Here is a 13,549-nt window from a genome sequence, read left to right as displayed (position 1 = left end):
ACCGATATTCATGGGAAGAATCTTCAAGAAATCTACGCCATCCAGATATGGGGGTAGCTTACAAAAAGCCGTCCGTGGACCGTTACTTGAGTATTGTTCATCACTGTGGTACACTTAACAGGAAGGACTGACGTGTAAAAAGAGAAGATCCAAAGATGAGCAGCTCATTTCGTTACAGGTTCATTACCAAGCGCGGGAACCTCACAGAGACGCTCAGCCAAATGCAGTAGCAGACGCTGCAAGGGAGGCGTTCTGCGTCACCGAGTGGTGTGCTGTTACAGTTTCAAGAGCTTAATTTCCTAGAAGAGTCAACCAATATTTTACTCTACATTACGTATAAGTCTGGGGCAACGGTCCTGCCGCAGTGGATACACCAGTTCGCGTCAGGTCACAGAAGTTAAGCGCTGTCGGGCGTGGCCGGCACTTGGATGGGTGACCATCGGGGCCACCATGTGCTGTTGCCATTTTTCGGGGTGCACTCAGCCTCGTGATGCCAATTGAGGAGCTACTTGACCGAATAGTAGCGGCTCCGGTCAAAAAACACCACCATGACGACCGGGAGAGCGGTGTGCTGACCACATGCCCCTCCTATCCGCATCCTCAGTTAGGATGACACGGCGGTCGGATGGCCCCGATGGGCCACTTGTGGCCTGAAGACGGAGTGCCTGCTTGCCTGCCTGCTAAGTCCATGAAGGTAAAATGAGAGAGATTCAAACTCACAACAGCAATCGTTTTTCCTGTACACTAATCAGGACTGCAATAGGAAAAGGAGGAAGCGACAGTCTTTCACATAGTACCTTCCGCCACACACCATACATTGGCTTGTGGAACATAGGTGAAGATGTAGAAAACACCCGTTGATTATAAAATTTAAGTTATGCTGTAAGCTGGTTCAAAAAATGGCTCTGAGCACTATAGGACTCAACATCTGTGGTCATCAGTCCCCTAGAACTTAGAACTACTTAAACCTAACTAACCTAAGGACATCACACACATTCATGCCCGAGGCAGGATTCGAACCTGCAACCACAGCAGTCGCGCGGTTCCGGATGAGCGCCTAGAACCGCGAGACCAGCTGTAAGCTGGAAGGAAGATCATGATAACTATGGCAACTTGGACTCGAGTTTGTAACAGTGCTGTAAATCTATTTGTTCACATCAAGGTTCGTGAAAAAGTTTCCAGCGTTAAGTCTGCCTCCGTTTTTGGACCATGCTAATGACGAGGTCGAATGCCAATGAAATAGATTTGTACCATCTGCAACACGTAGGATGATGGTACTCTACTTCGACTGTACATCAAGCGGGTTTCCCCACCAGTGCGGCCTCCGGCCAGAAAGGATACAACCAGATGGAACTCTTCAAAATTCGGTTCCGGTCTGTTACCTCCTGTAATTTTCCGATACAAATCGTGAGCCTGCTCGCTCCTCCAACTACTACTAGCACACCGTTTATCTAGCCCGCCATTTTTCTCCGTCAGCCTCCGTCAGCCTATTCTATTTGAAGCTACTCGTAAATGGGAAAAAGCATCAGAGACGCAGCTTAGAAGAATCCGCGGAGCGGAACTCACGCCACAAGATTAAAACGATAATGGCACCCCGCACAGCCGTGCGACTGTTGGCTGCTCCAAAAGCGGGCGTTGCTTTGTATTCAGCCTTCGCAAGGAAACAATTTGCGCTATCAGTTCTGATACAATGTATAAAGCTGCAAGGCTAGATAATTGTATCGACACCTGCCTTACGTGTATACAACTGGCCGTAGTAATGATTTGTAGAAAATGCAACTTTTCATCTTTTACAACGATAGTGATGGGAAAAAAATCATAGCACCAATAAGCAGTTGTTTGACATAACTAAAGTTGGCAGGCCTGTTTCAGCATCTGTCTTACGTGTATACAACTGGAAGTAGTAATGACTTGTAGAAAATACAACTTTTCATCTTTTACAACAACAGTGATGGGAAGAAAATCACAGCATCAAGAAGCAGTTGTGCGACATAAACGAAATTTGGCAGACCTGCTTCAGCATCTGTTTTACATGTACACAGCTGGACGTAGTAATTATTTGTAGAAAAAGCAACTTTTCATCTTTTACAACTATAGTGATGAGAAAAAAATCACAGCAACAAGAAGCAGTTGTGTGATGAAAACGAAAGTTGGCAACATGTTTCAGCATCTGTCTTACGTGTATACAACTGGACGGCAGACATGTTTCAGCATCTGTCTGTATACAACTGGACGTAGTAATGATCTGTAGAAAATGCAACTTTTCATCTTTTCAACTATAGTGATGGGAAAAATGTCAGAGCGCCAAGAAGCAGTTGTGTGGCATAAATGTAAGTTGGCAGGCCTGTTTCAGCACCTGTCTTACGTGTATACAACTGGACGTAGTAATGATTTGTAGAAAATGCAACTATTCATCTTTTACAACTATACTGATGGGAAAAAAATTACAGCACCAAGAAGCAGTTGTGCGACATAAACGGAAATTGGCAGGCCTGTTTCAGCATCTCTCGTACGTATATACAACTGGACGTAGTAATGATTTGTAGAAAATGCAACTTTTCATCTTTTACAACTACAGTGATGAGAAAAAAATGACATCACCAAGAAGCAGTTATAAACGAAAGTTGGCAGACGTGTTTCAGCATCTGTCTTACGTGTGTACAACTGGGCGTAGTAATGATTTGCAGAAAATGCAACTTTTCATCTTTTACAACTATAGTGATGGGAAAAAAGTCACAGCACCAAGAAGCAGTTGTGTGACATCATGAAAGTTAGCAGGCCTGTTTCAGCATCTGTCTTACGTGTATACAACTAGACGTAGTAATGATTTGTAGAAAATGCAACTTTTCATCGTTTACAAATGTAGTGATGGGAAAAAAATCACAGCACCAAGCAGCAGTTGTGTAACATAAACAAAAATTGGCAGGCGTGTTTCAGCATTTGAAAAATGATGCCTATTCAATTCGCGCCAGACACTCGTAGCGCCACTATGAAGATGCAAATCAGGTTTGATTTAAATATACGCTGCAACAGTCGAGAGCATTAGTCACCTGCGGACATGGCGAGTTGATGTTAGTCGAGAATTCTTCTAAGGCGACAAAGACGCCATTATCTACACATCGCTGAGTTTGAACGAGGTCGCGTGATGGGGCTATGAGACACTAGATGTTCCTTCTGCAATGCTGCAGAAAGGTTTGACAGGAATGTAGCCACTGTACATTGATGCTGGCAGCGGTGGTCACAAGAATTTACGGTCGCAAGAAACCGGTCTCCGTGCAGTAGTTGGCACTACAGTGGCACAACGAACTGTTGCAAATCGGCTACTTCAAGGACAGATCGGAGCTGCACGCCTTGTACCGTGCGTTCCATTGACCCCAGAACACCGCCATTTGCCAGTTCTGTGGCGTCAAGCGAGAGTTCATTGAAGGGTCGCGCGGAGGTCTGTTGTGTTTTCTGATGAAAGCTAGTTCTGCCTCGGTTCCAGAGACGGTCGTGCGTTCGTTAGAAAGAGGTCAATTGAGGGCCTGCAACTAAACTGTATGCGGGCAAGACGCAATGGACACCCAGAGTTACGGCGTGGGATGCGATTTCGTATGACAGCAGGAGCACTCTCGTCGGTATCCCAAGCACATTGAGTGCGAATTTGTGTCAATCTGGTGATTCCACCTGTTGTGCTGCCATTCATGAACAGCACTTCAAGGAGCATTTTCCAACAGGATAACGCTCGCTCACATAGCCCTGTTGTAGCTGAAAATGCCTTACAGGGTCTTGTCATGTTGCCATGACCTGCTCGACCACCAGATCTGTCTCCAGTCGAACCTTTATTGGACAAATCAGCATTAATCGTGCTTGTACTGACCGAGCGAAGGTATGGAACTCTACCCTACAAACTGAGATCCGGCGCCTACACAACGCACTGCATGCACGTTGACGTGCTTGCATTGAGCATTCTGGCTGCTACACCGCTTGGTAATGTACCAGGAGTTCACATTTGTATTGGCTTACCTCACGCCTACGTCAACCTGTGAACCGCGAAGACCGCTACGGTCGCAGGTTCAAATCCTGCCTCGGGCGTGGATGTGTGTGATGTCATTAGGTTAGTTAGGTTTAAGTAGTTCTAAGTTCTAGGGGACTGATGACCACAGCAGTTAAGTCCCATAGTGCTCAGAGCCATTTGAACCATACTCTCCAAATCATGGCAGAGAGTACCAAGCGAGGTACGACAAGTTAGTTTCTTCCCATTTCGGTCGCGCGTGTAGTGCGGTAGGAAGGACTGCTTATACTCCTATATGCCTGCTGCAACTGGTCTACCTTCGTCTTCACTGTCTCTACGGGAGATGCACGTTAAGGGCTGAAGAATATCTCTAGACCCCTCAGTACTGGTTCCTGCAATTGTGTAAGCAGGCTTTCATTGTATAATTTGTATCTTCAGGAGACTGCCAACATTTCTCTGACGCTCTCTCGTGAGTCAAACAAGGGTGTCAAAATGCTTGCTGCCCTTGCTGTATATGTGGTGTCACCGCCAGACACCACACTTGCTAGGTGGTAGCTTTAAATCGGCCGCGGTCCATTAGTACATGTCGGACCCGCGTGTCGCCACTGTCAGTGATCGCAGACCGAGAGCCACCACACGGCAGGTCTCGAGAGACTTACTAGGTCTCGCCCCAGTTGTACGGACGACTTAGCTAGCGATGCAACACTGACGAAGCCTCGCTTATTTGCAGAAAAAATAGAATAGCTGATGTGTTGGCAAATGTGCCAACACCTTGTAGATAGAGGCGGCCGAAATGCACGCTATCTAACGCAGACGGGCGTGAATTCTGGAACAGGATAAGTAGTGAATTCTAATAAGAAAAGTATGCAGCTCCTCGAATACTTAACTTTTATTTATCCTTGTGGTATACATCATTCTTGATGAGACATTTCATACGATAATTATCAAACTATGTAAGGCTAATGGCGCCTTGCTAGGTCGTAGCCATGGACTTAGCTGAAGGCTATTCTGTCTCTCGGCAAATGAGAGAAAGGCTTCGTCAGTGTAGTCGCTAGCAAAGTCGTCGTACAACTGGGGCGAGTGCTATTTCGTATCTCGAGACCTGCCTTGTGGTGGCGCTCGGTCTGCGATCACACAGTGGCGACACGCGGGTCCGACATGTACTAAATGGACCGCGGCCGATTTAAGCTACCACCTAGCAAGTGTGGTGTCTGGCGGTGACACCACAATAGCCTTCAGCTAAGTCAATGGCTACGACCTAGCAAGGCGCCATAGCAATTGATACTTATCGTATGAAGCATGTCTCATCAAGAACGATGTATACAAATGATGGATTAAAGTTAAGTATTCCAGAAGCTACGTACTTTTCTTTATAACATTCATTACGTATCCTGTTTCAGACCTCACGCCATCCTGCGTGAGCTTATAGCGTGCATTTCGGTCTCCTCAAACCAAACTGTGTCGGCACTTCTGTCGACACATCAGTATACGTACAGCATTCCCTGTTAGTCCTTGATATTGATCCCACACACTGACAAAGGGACTATCAAACCTGTTAATCACAGATTTTGATGAGCCTTGGATATGTTACAGAGACCACCCCTAGTTTCCGAGAAAATCGATATTGATGTTTTATGATTACCGCCTGTATCTGTCGTGTTTGTCAGTATTCGACCTAGAAGGTGTAACGCAGCGGTTACGGTTCACGTCCACCACGCTAGCAACACAGATGTTTGTGTAATTTTTTTTCTAATTTCAGCGCACATTTAATGACTGTTACTGCCTAGCTGGAAACCGGATCTTCTTAGAAGCGACACCAGAAAACACAGTTCTTTTAAAATTAAGTATGACTTATTAGTTCGATCAACTTCGATGCGAACCACGCGTACTGGATCATCCCTGTGAAAGCAAGTGTACTACATTGATGCAGAATTTTAAAAAAAATCTATTTTTTACGGAAACTTCACTCAAAGTGGTTCCTTTACTAGCCTTTTTTGAGTTTACTCTATCTGTAGAAAGCCGGCCAGGGTGGCCGTGCGGTTCTAGGCGCTACAGTCTGGAACCACGCGACCGCTACGGTCGCAGGTTCGAATCCTGCCTCGGGCATGCATGTGTGTGATGTCCTTAGGTTAGTTAGGTTTAATTAGTTCTAAGTTCTAGGGCACTGATGACCTCAGCTGTTAAGTCCCATAGTGCTCAGAGCCATTTGAATCATTTTTATCTGTAGAAATAAACATCACAGAATTGGCTAATGTGTACGGCCAGCGAGGTAACGTGAACCTTAGACGCTGCGCTACGCTCACTTCGTCGAAGCCGAACAAACATAACGAGAATTGGAGGCACGCATAAAAATTCAAAAGCGATTTTCTCTGAAACTTGGGGCCATCGCATGAAAAGCTGCTAATCAGTTACTCGGAAAACGTCCCTCTACAACACACCTAAAACTGGCGAAAAACCGTGGTAAAAGTCGGGTGGTCTCTTTGTGATCATATATGATGATTCCATTTCCTATCGCTACAAGCGTTTGTATGATTTGACTGATTCTAATTGTGAATCTCTGACATCATAGGGTAATACGTTCTTTCGCATTGTGAAACCCGTGTAATTGTGGATTACTGATATTATGTATACTACCTTCTTTCGTTATGAGAAATCGTTTATGAAGCGACTCAGATGTAAGTGACGACAACAATTAACCTTCGCAACTTGCATGGGGGCTTATTAATTAAATTATTGATTGAAAATATTTTTTTTTTTTTTTGTAGCTGTATGTCCGATTACGCAGTGTCTCGTAATCGGTTGGCCCTGACTAGTATTATTACGCTATCTGACTGCAACAAACAATGTAAGAAAATTTTCGTAAACACAGTTAATTAATTAAGTCCCCAGCAACTATAAAACCTACAAAATCCAAGCACAAATGTAACTGTTCTGTATGTGGGAGTGTGACTCAACGTCCACATCTGGCACGGTTCTTTTCCAACAAGACAAGAATTTTTTAAATATCCACTATGCTGACGTGACAAAAGAAATTTAGAAAAACTATAATTACGCAAGAAAACCAGAATTCACTCTAATACAAGAACACAAGCCAGATGCTTTGTTGACTGAACCTGTAGTGACGCATTATTTCAGACACACAATTAATAAAAGAACATTGTAATTTTTACCTTCATATATATTGACGAAATGCACTCATTACAATAACATCTGCTATCTCTCCCATCAAATAACTGCATAAAACATGGAACAACACTCTCCACTATTACATCTTACTCCGACTTCACGACAAGCAGTGCCCACTAGCACATCTCGGTACGAACTCTTAACACATACTGTCCTCTACGAGCTCTCTACTAGCACTGACTGCTATGAGTTCTTAACACACACTGACCTCTACGAGCTCTCGACAGGCACTGTCCTCTCCGATCTCATAACAAGCACTGACTGCTACGATCTCTTAACACGCACTGTGGAGGCGGCTTAATAGTACTCTTTGGCGCACTCTCTGGCGCAGTGGCACAGTGTAGCCACCTTTCATATGCCCCTCCTCCACAGGCCAGAATTTGATGGTATTTTTGCCAGCATTGGTGGTGAAAATACCACCAAATTCGTCCAGAAAAATACAGACAAAAATAAAAGATAATATTAATACCTAAATATCACATAATTAGTTAAAAATTTTGGCTTTGCATTGACCTTTCACTAACCTAATATATGAAATACAGTAAGCAATACAACTTCTTTTCATACATGTGACTTTACATAATAGTTTACACAATATACAAAAAATCAGTTTATACAAATGTTCACCTAAAATGCTTTCAATGATTAGTTTATACAAAAAAGAACACCAACAGGTAACATCTTTTCAGTAGAAGCAGTCCATCAGTTGCACCCAGTAAAGTTTAGCAGGTACACCCAGCAACAAGTCACATTAGTTCAGTAGAAGCAATCCATCAGATGCACCCAGCAATGTTAAGCAGGTGCAGACACCAACAAGTGACATCATTTCAGTAGAAGCAGTCCTTCAGTTGCACCCAGCAATGTTGAGAGCAGGTGCAGACACCAACAAGTGACACCATTTCAGTAGGAGTAGTCCATCAGTTGCACCCAGCAATGTTGAGCAGGTGCAGACAGCAACAAGTGACATTATTTCAGTAGAAGCAGTCCATCAGAGGCACCCAGCAATGTTGAGTAGGTGCAGACAGCAACAAGTGACTTCATTTCAGTAAAAACAGTTCATCAGTTGCACCCAGCAATGTTGAGCAGGTGCAAACAGCAACAAGTGACTTCATTTCAGTAGAAACAGTTCATCAGTTGCACCCAGCAATGTTGAGTGCAGGTGCAGACACCAACAAGTGACACCATTTCAGTAGGAGTAGTCCATCAGTTGCACCCAGCAATGTTGAGCAGGTGCAGACAGCAACAAGTGACATTATTTCAGTAGAAGCAGTCCATCAGTTGCACCCAGCAATGTTGAGCAGGTGCAGACAGCAACAAGTGACATCATTTCAGCAGAAACAGTTCATCAGTTGCACCCAGCAATGTTGAGCAGGTGCAGACACCAGCAAGCAACATCATTTCAGCAGAAACAGTCCATCAGTTGCACCCAGCAATGTTGAGTAGGTGCAGACAGCAAGAAGTAACATCATTTCAGTAGAAACAGTTCTAACAGTGGCACCCAGCAATGTTGAGTAGGTGCAGACACCAGCAAAAAGTCACATCTCTCAGCAGAAGCAGTTCCAAAAAATTCACTAGCACTGATCACACTGTTTATCAGAGTTTATGAGCAGAAATTAAACATGTCCTAGTGGCACCAATCATGTAGAAAAGGTACAAATAACAGTCCATAATTTTTTAGAATCACTGATCACACAATTCTTCAGCAGAAATTAAACATGACTAAATGTCACACATCATGTTGAAAAAGTGCAGGTAACAGTTCAGAATATTTATCTTCACTAATCAGACAGTTCAGGCATGAACAATAGTTTGAATGCACATACAAATGCTTTTACAGTAACATATAAATCATAACAAACACACAAATGATATCAGATAATTGTCCTATTAACTATTACAATACACAAATACCAGTAAACCTATAATATTTATGGGTGTCAGTGCAAGCCACTACCAACAAATAAAATAATATTTAGGAGATAGGTGGGTAGGATTAGTAAAGGAAAACACACAAAACACACTCACTCATCTTTCATCCACATTAAGTACTACTGTGTAACTGAATAGTGTTAATTGTGTAAATGAAATTCTGTCTAAATCTGATGTTCATCATGTGTATCAAGTAGTACTGGCAGCAATGTATAATAGTCAATAATAGTTAATCAACGTCATAGTCATCATGTCAAGACCAATGTTTGCCAAGCCAGATCAAAATGTACTGTTGCTGAACAACTGTCAGTGAGCCAAGATATGCAATGACTTCCTCTCTTCAAAAAAAAGTATATACTGCTTAGTGATTTAACAAAGTGTGTGTATAGACTATCTTCCTTCTATTTTAGTGTTCTAGTCTGCTATTTTCATCCTCTTTGTTCCATAAGACCAACCAAAAAAAATATGCTCCTCACTTACTTTACCTCTTATACACCAAAACTCCAATAATCATCAGCATCACATAATCTCAATACGTCACTAATACTTCTTCAATACGTCGATACATATAACTCTTATCATCAACATCATTTACCTTACCTCTCGTCCACAAAACTCCAATAATCATCAACTTCATATACTCTCAATACCTCAATAATACGTCGCTACATATAAACCTCAGCACCAATATCATTTCACTTCCATAGCAACTCTTTTCTCTAGTCAGTCTCCTCGAACAAGTACAGATAAAATCCTAATGCAACTTCAATTCAGCATCCCATACAATCCGAAGACACACTGTCAACACACAACCTCTGTGTAATCCATCTGAGCCCAATCTTCTACTCATTATGAATTATAAACAAAAAAATGCATACATGACCTCTAACAGACTTAGTTCGAATAACTCTCAGTAATTAAGTACGATTACGGAGTGTGAATAATCATAATGATTCACAGTGTGTACTCCACTTCAAGAATCATAGCAGAAGCAAACATGTGGAGTATTTTTTGTGTCAAGTGTCACTTCCTATTTCAATTGCTCACGAAAAATGCAGTGTGATAACTGTCAATGGTCTAAACCTAGTTTTGGTCTGTCATGTCGTTAGCTTCCTTCCTATTAGCATAAATTTATACAGCTTCCATAAAACCTCAGCTCATGTGACTTCTATGACTTTCTTGTACTAATGTCGTTCGTCGTATTATAGCAGTTAATTTTCTTATCTTAAAACTATAAGGCACTGAGCGTAAGCAAAACTTGCAATAGCGAGTAAATATACCAGTAGAGAACAGAATGTCAACAAGTGGATGCAGCACAATTCCTACAACGAGGCTCTGCCAAGCGAACAATCTATAATTAATACAATAGTGTGACCTAAACTCTATGTTTGTACACCTTATATCAGCATTTCTATATATCAAATTAAAGAGCAGTTATGGCAACAAAACAGAAATGTGTAAATATGTAATCCATACAAAAAGCAGCAAACATATATCTTACGTAATAAACAGGTCATTAGCATCATATCAGCATAAGCAAATAAATGTTCATATGTCATCTTAATAAGTAAACATGAAGGCGCAAGCAGATAAATCACAAAGTATAACTTCCATACATAATCACATCAACACAATAAATCAGGTGACAATTATAATTTAAATAAATAAGCACAGCAGGCACATAATAGAAAAATATGACATCAGTGAAAAAGCAGTGCAGCCAAGCGATGCATAATATACGCAAGTTACAACCCAGTTCATTAATAATCATTGTCAAATTCAGTTAACGTACGCAAGCGCGTCGCTTCACACGTAAATTCATAGAACATGAAATTAGCACAAAGTATGAATCACGTAATCGCGAGCAGCAAATTACGTCTAAAGTACGTACCTAAGTGAATTTATGTTACCTGAAAAATAAACTCAATTAATAGTTACCTTTTTTTTAGTTTATTAGTTTCTTCTTCGAAATTACATTCTTCCTGAAAATTTCTCGATAGCAAGTCCTCTTAACGTCGGAGACACACAGAATTTACCTGAAGTTCTTAAATATTTTATAGAACCGTATCCTGAAAAATACTGAATGTTAATAACATAATTCATCAAGTCACTATAGCTTTATACTGAATTTAATCGGAGAAATTAAACTGTGTATTTGTTTACGGCTGTCAGTGCATTCGCACTGAGCGCTCGATCACCTGTAAGCGCGTGACGTAGGAAGCAATTGTTCGCGGTCAACGACTGCCTTGTGCGGCGCGCAGACTTGACTGTTGCTTTGAGTATGTGCCGCCGCCAAAACACAGCGCGGTATCCTTGTACTCTCCGCATGTTTACATGTAGCTGTTAGTTTCTCACAAGTATGTCATTCCACAAAAATTTTTACGTTAGATATATGATGTATTCCTTTAGAGCGTCGTGATTTAAGAGTTTCTACTTCAACAGTGTTATCATGAATAATTTTGCGAATTCTGTATGGACCGTTATAAAGCAGAAAAAATTTGCGACACAAGCCTTTTCCTTTATGAGACAAACGGTGGGACTTTATTAATACCTTCTGACCAACTGACAAGATTTTTGAACGACCAGGACGTTTAGCTGATCTCTCTCTTCTAGCAGCCGCAGATGCAATATTTCGTAGAGCCAGGTTGACAACTTCAGAATGCCGCAGTTTCCGTGAAGGCGGAAAAGGAACGATTTCAGAAATGCGATTTGTTGGTACTTTATTTTTTAATATCAATAGAGGCGGTAAAGAAGTTGAGTCATTAGGAAGTTCATTCAGAATGTTTTGAAAAATATGAAGATACTGATCCCAAGTTCTGTGATTCTGATGACAATAAAGTCGACACAATTTATTGATTTCCTTCATCCATCTCTCTGAAGCGTTAGATTGAGGGTGAAAAAGTGAAATGAAGATTGGTTTAATTTTACGACGCTGTAGAGTACGAAGCCAAATTTTAGAACGAAACTGTGATCCATTATCTGATATAACCTTATCAACATGACCAACTTCTTTAAGAAAATGTTTGATGAAAGCATTAGATACTGAACGAGCTGTTGCTTTGCGTAACGGTGTAAAACACACATATTTTGATGTCAATTCCACTGCTACGAAAATGTACGCAAAACCATTAGTAGATCGAACCACTGGACCAAACAAATCGACTGCAGCCATCTCCTTTAATTTCGCTGGAATGATGGGAAACAACGGTGCTCTGTGAGAAATCGTTGGAGGCTTAGCCATCTGACATAATTTGCATTTGGCAAGAACAGATCGAATACGTTTTTCCATATTACTGAAGTAACAATTTTCTCGTAATTTATGAAAGCATTTGTAGGGAAGCAGCCTACTCACGCTGTAGTAAATTCACATCAGTTTCCATTGTGTGCCAGCCAGTCTGCTGTAACTCTGTAACTAGCTCTGACGTCACAAATGTTGCGCAATACCTTAAAAATCAAGCAAATGAACTAAAACTTTTCTAGTATGTCAGAAATAATACTAAATTAATGTGTGTTAAATATCAGTTTGATAACTTCAGCCATTTCCGAGATTTGGACGTTTTTCTGGAAAAATCATTGGCGCAACAGAAAAGAGCTAGAGACTTCAAAATTTATATTTAGATTCATCTTTCATAATGATTTAATAAAAACAGTACTTTGGATTTCACAAATTAAGACTTTAGTGGAAATTCATGATTTTCTGGTTTTCATCTCAAAACTGAAGGAAGCAAGATAGATTAAGTAGGCTAGTAAATAAGGCTAGGATGTTTAGATTTAAATAGGTTGGAGGTCCGCTATGATTATGAAGATGTGTAAAGTTTCTTTTTAATACCTATAAAATTATAGCGATAGCGGATCTCAAAAGGGGCAGTTCAGAGCTCATCTACTGCGGGCAGTGTAATTAGATTAATTCTCTCGCCCAGAATATTTAACTTAGCCACGTCAAAATTTTATTATCAATACTTACCTGCGTGCTGAATGCACGTTTAAATTAAGAGCTTCTTCGGCCATCAGCCAAAGAAGCTATAAATTATTATGTAACTTGAAGTGGTGCGTTACTAGCCCAGCGGCTAGTCGAGAGAGCCGGAAAGATCAGGCGTTCCCTTCGCCGTCCGCACCGCGGCTTTATATATAAGAACACTGCGCGAGGAAGGAAGGCCCCAGTTCTCTCCAGACGCCGAATGACACGCCATCTGTGTCGGTAGTCGCGTCGCATCAGTGTATCTGCTACAAACAGCCTCGGGTGCCGTATTAAGTTACTAGAGATACGCGGAACTATGAAAACATTTCATGTGAAGTGTTAATTCTGGAATGATTTTCATTAACTAGCTTCAGTTTGCGTATTGTCGTATTTTCACGTGCCGTCGCGGGACAGACATTCTACCAAATATTTAGCGTGGCGTTTGATGAAATATTTTCATCAAATTATGGCGAGCATTCTTT

General features: G+C 41.5%; 1 pseudogene; it reads left to right on the top strand.

Annotated features, from left to right (window-relative positions):
- Positions 1-346: 346 nt before the first annotated feature.
- Positions 347-464, top strand: LOC126482994 (5S ribosomal RNA; annotated as a pseudogene).
- Positions 465-13,549: the final 13,085 nt, after the last annotated feature.

The sequence above is a fragment of the Schistocerca serialis genome, chromosome 5 (assembly GCF_023864345.2).
Source record: "Schistocerca serialis cubense isolate TAMUIC-IGC-003099 chromosome 5, iqSchSeri2.2, whole genome shotgun sequence".
In the NCBI taxonomy this organism is placed as follows: domain Eukaryota; kingdom Metazoa; phylum Arthropoda; class Insecta; order Orthoptera; family Acrididae; genus Schistocerca; species Schistocerca serialis.
The sequence above is the reverse complement of the archived record's forward strand: the minus strand, read 5'-3'. Positions and strand labels throughout refer to the sequence as shown.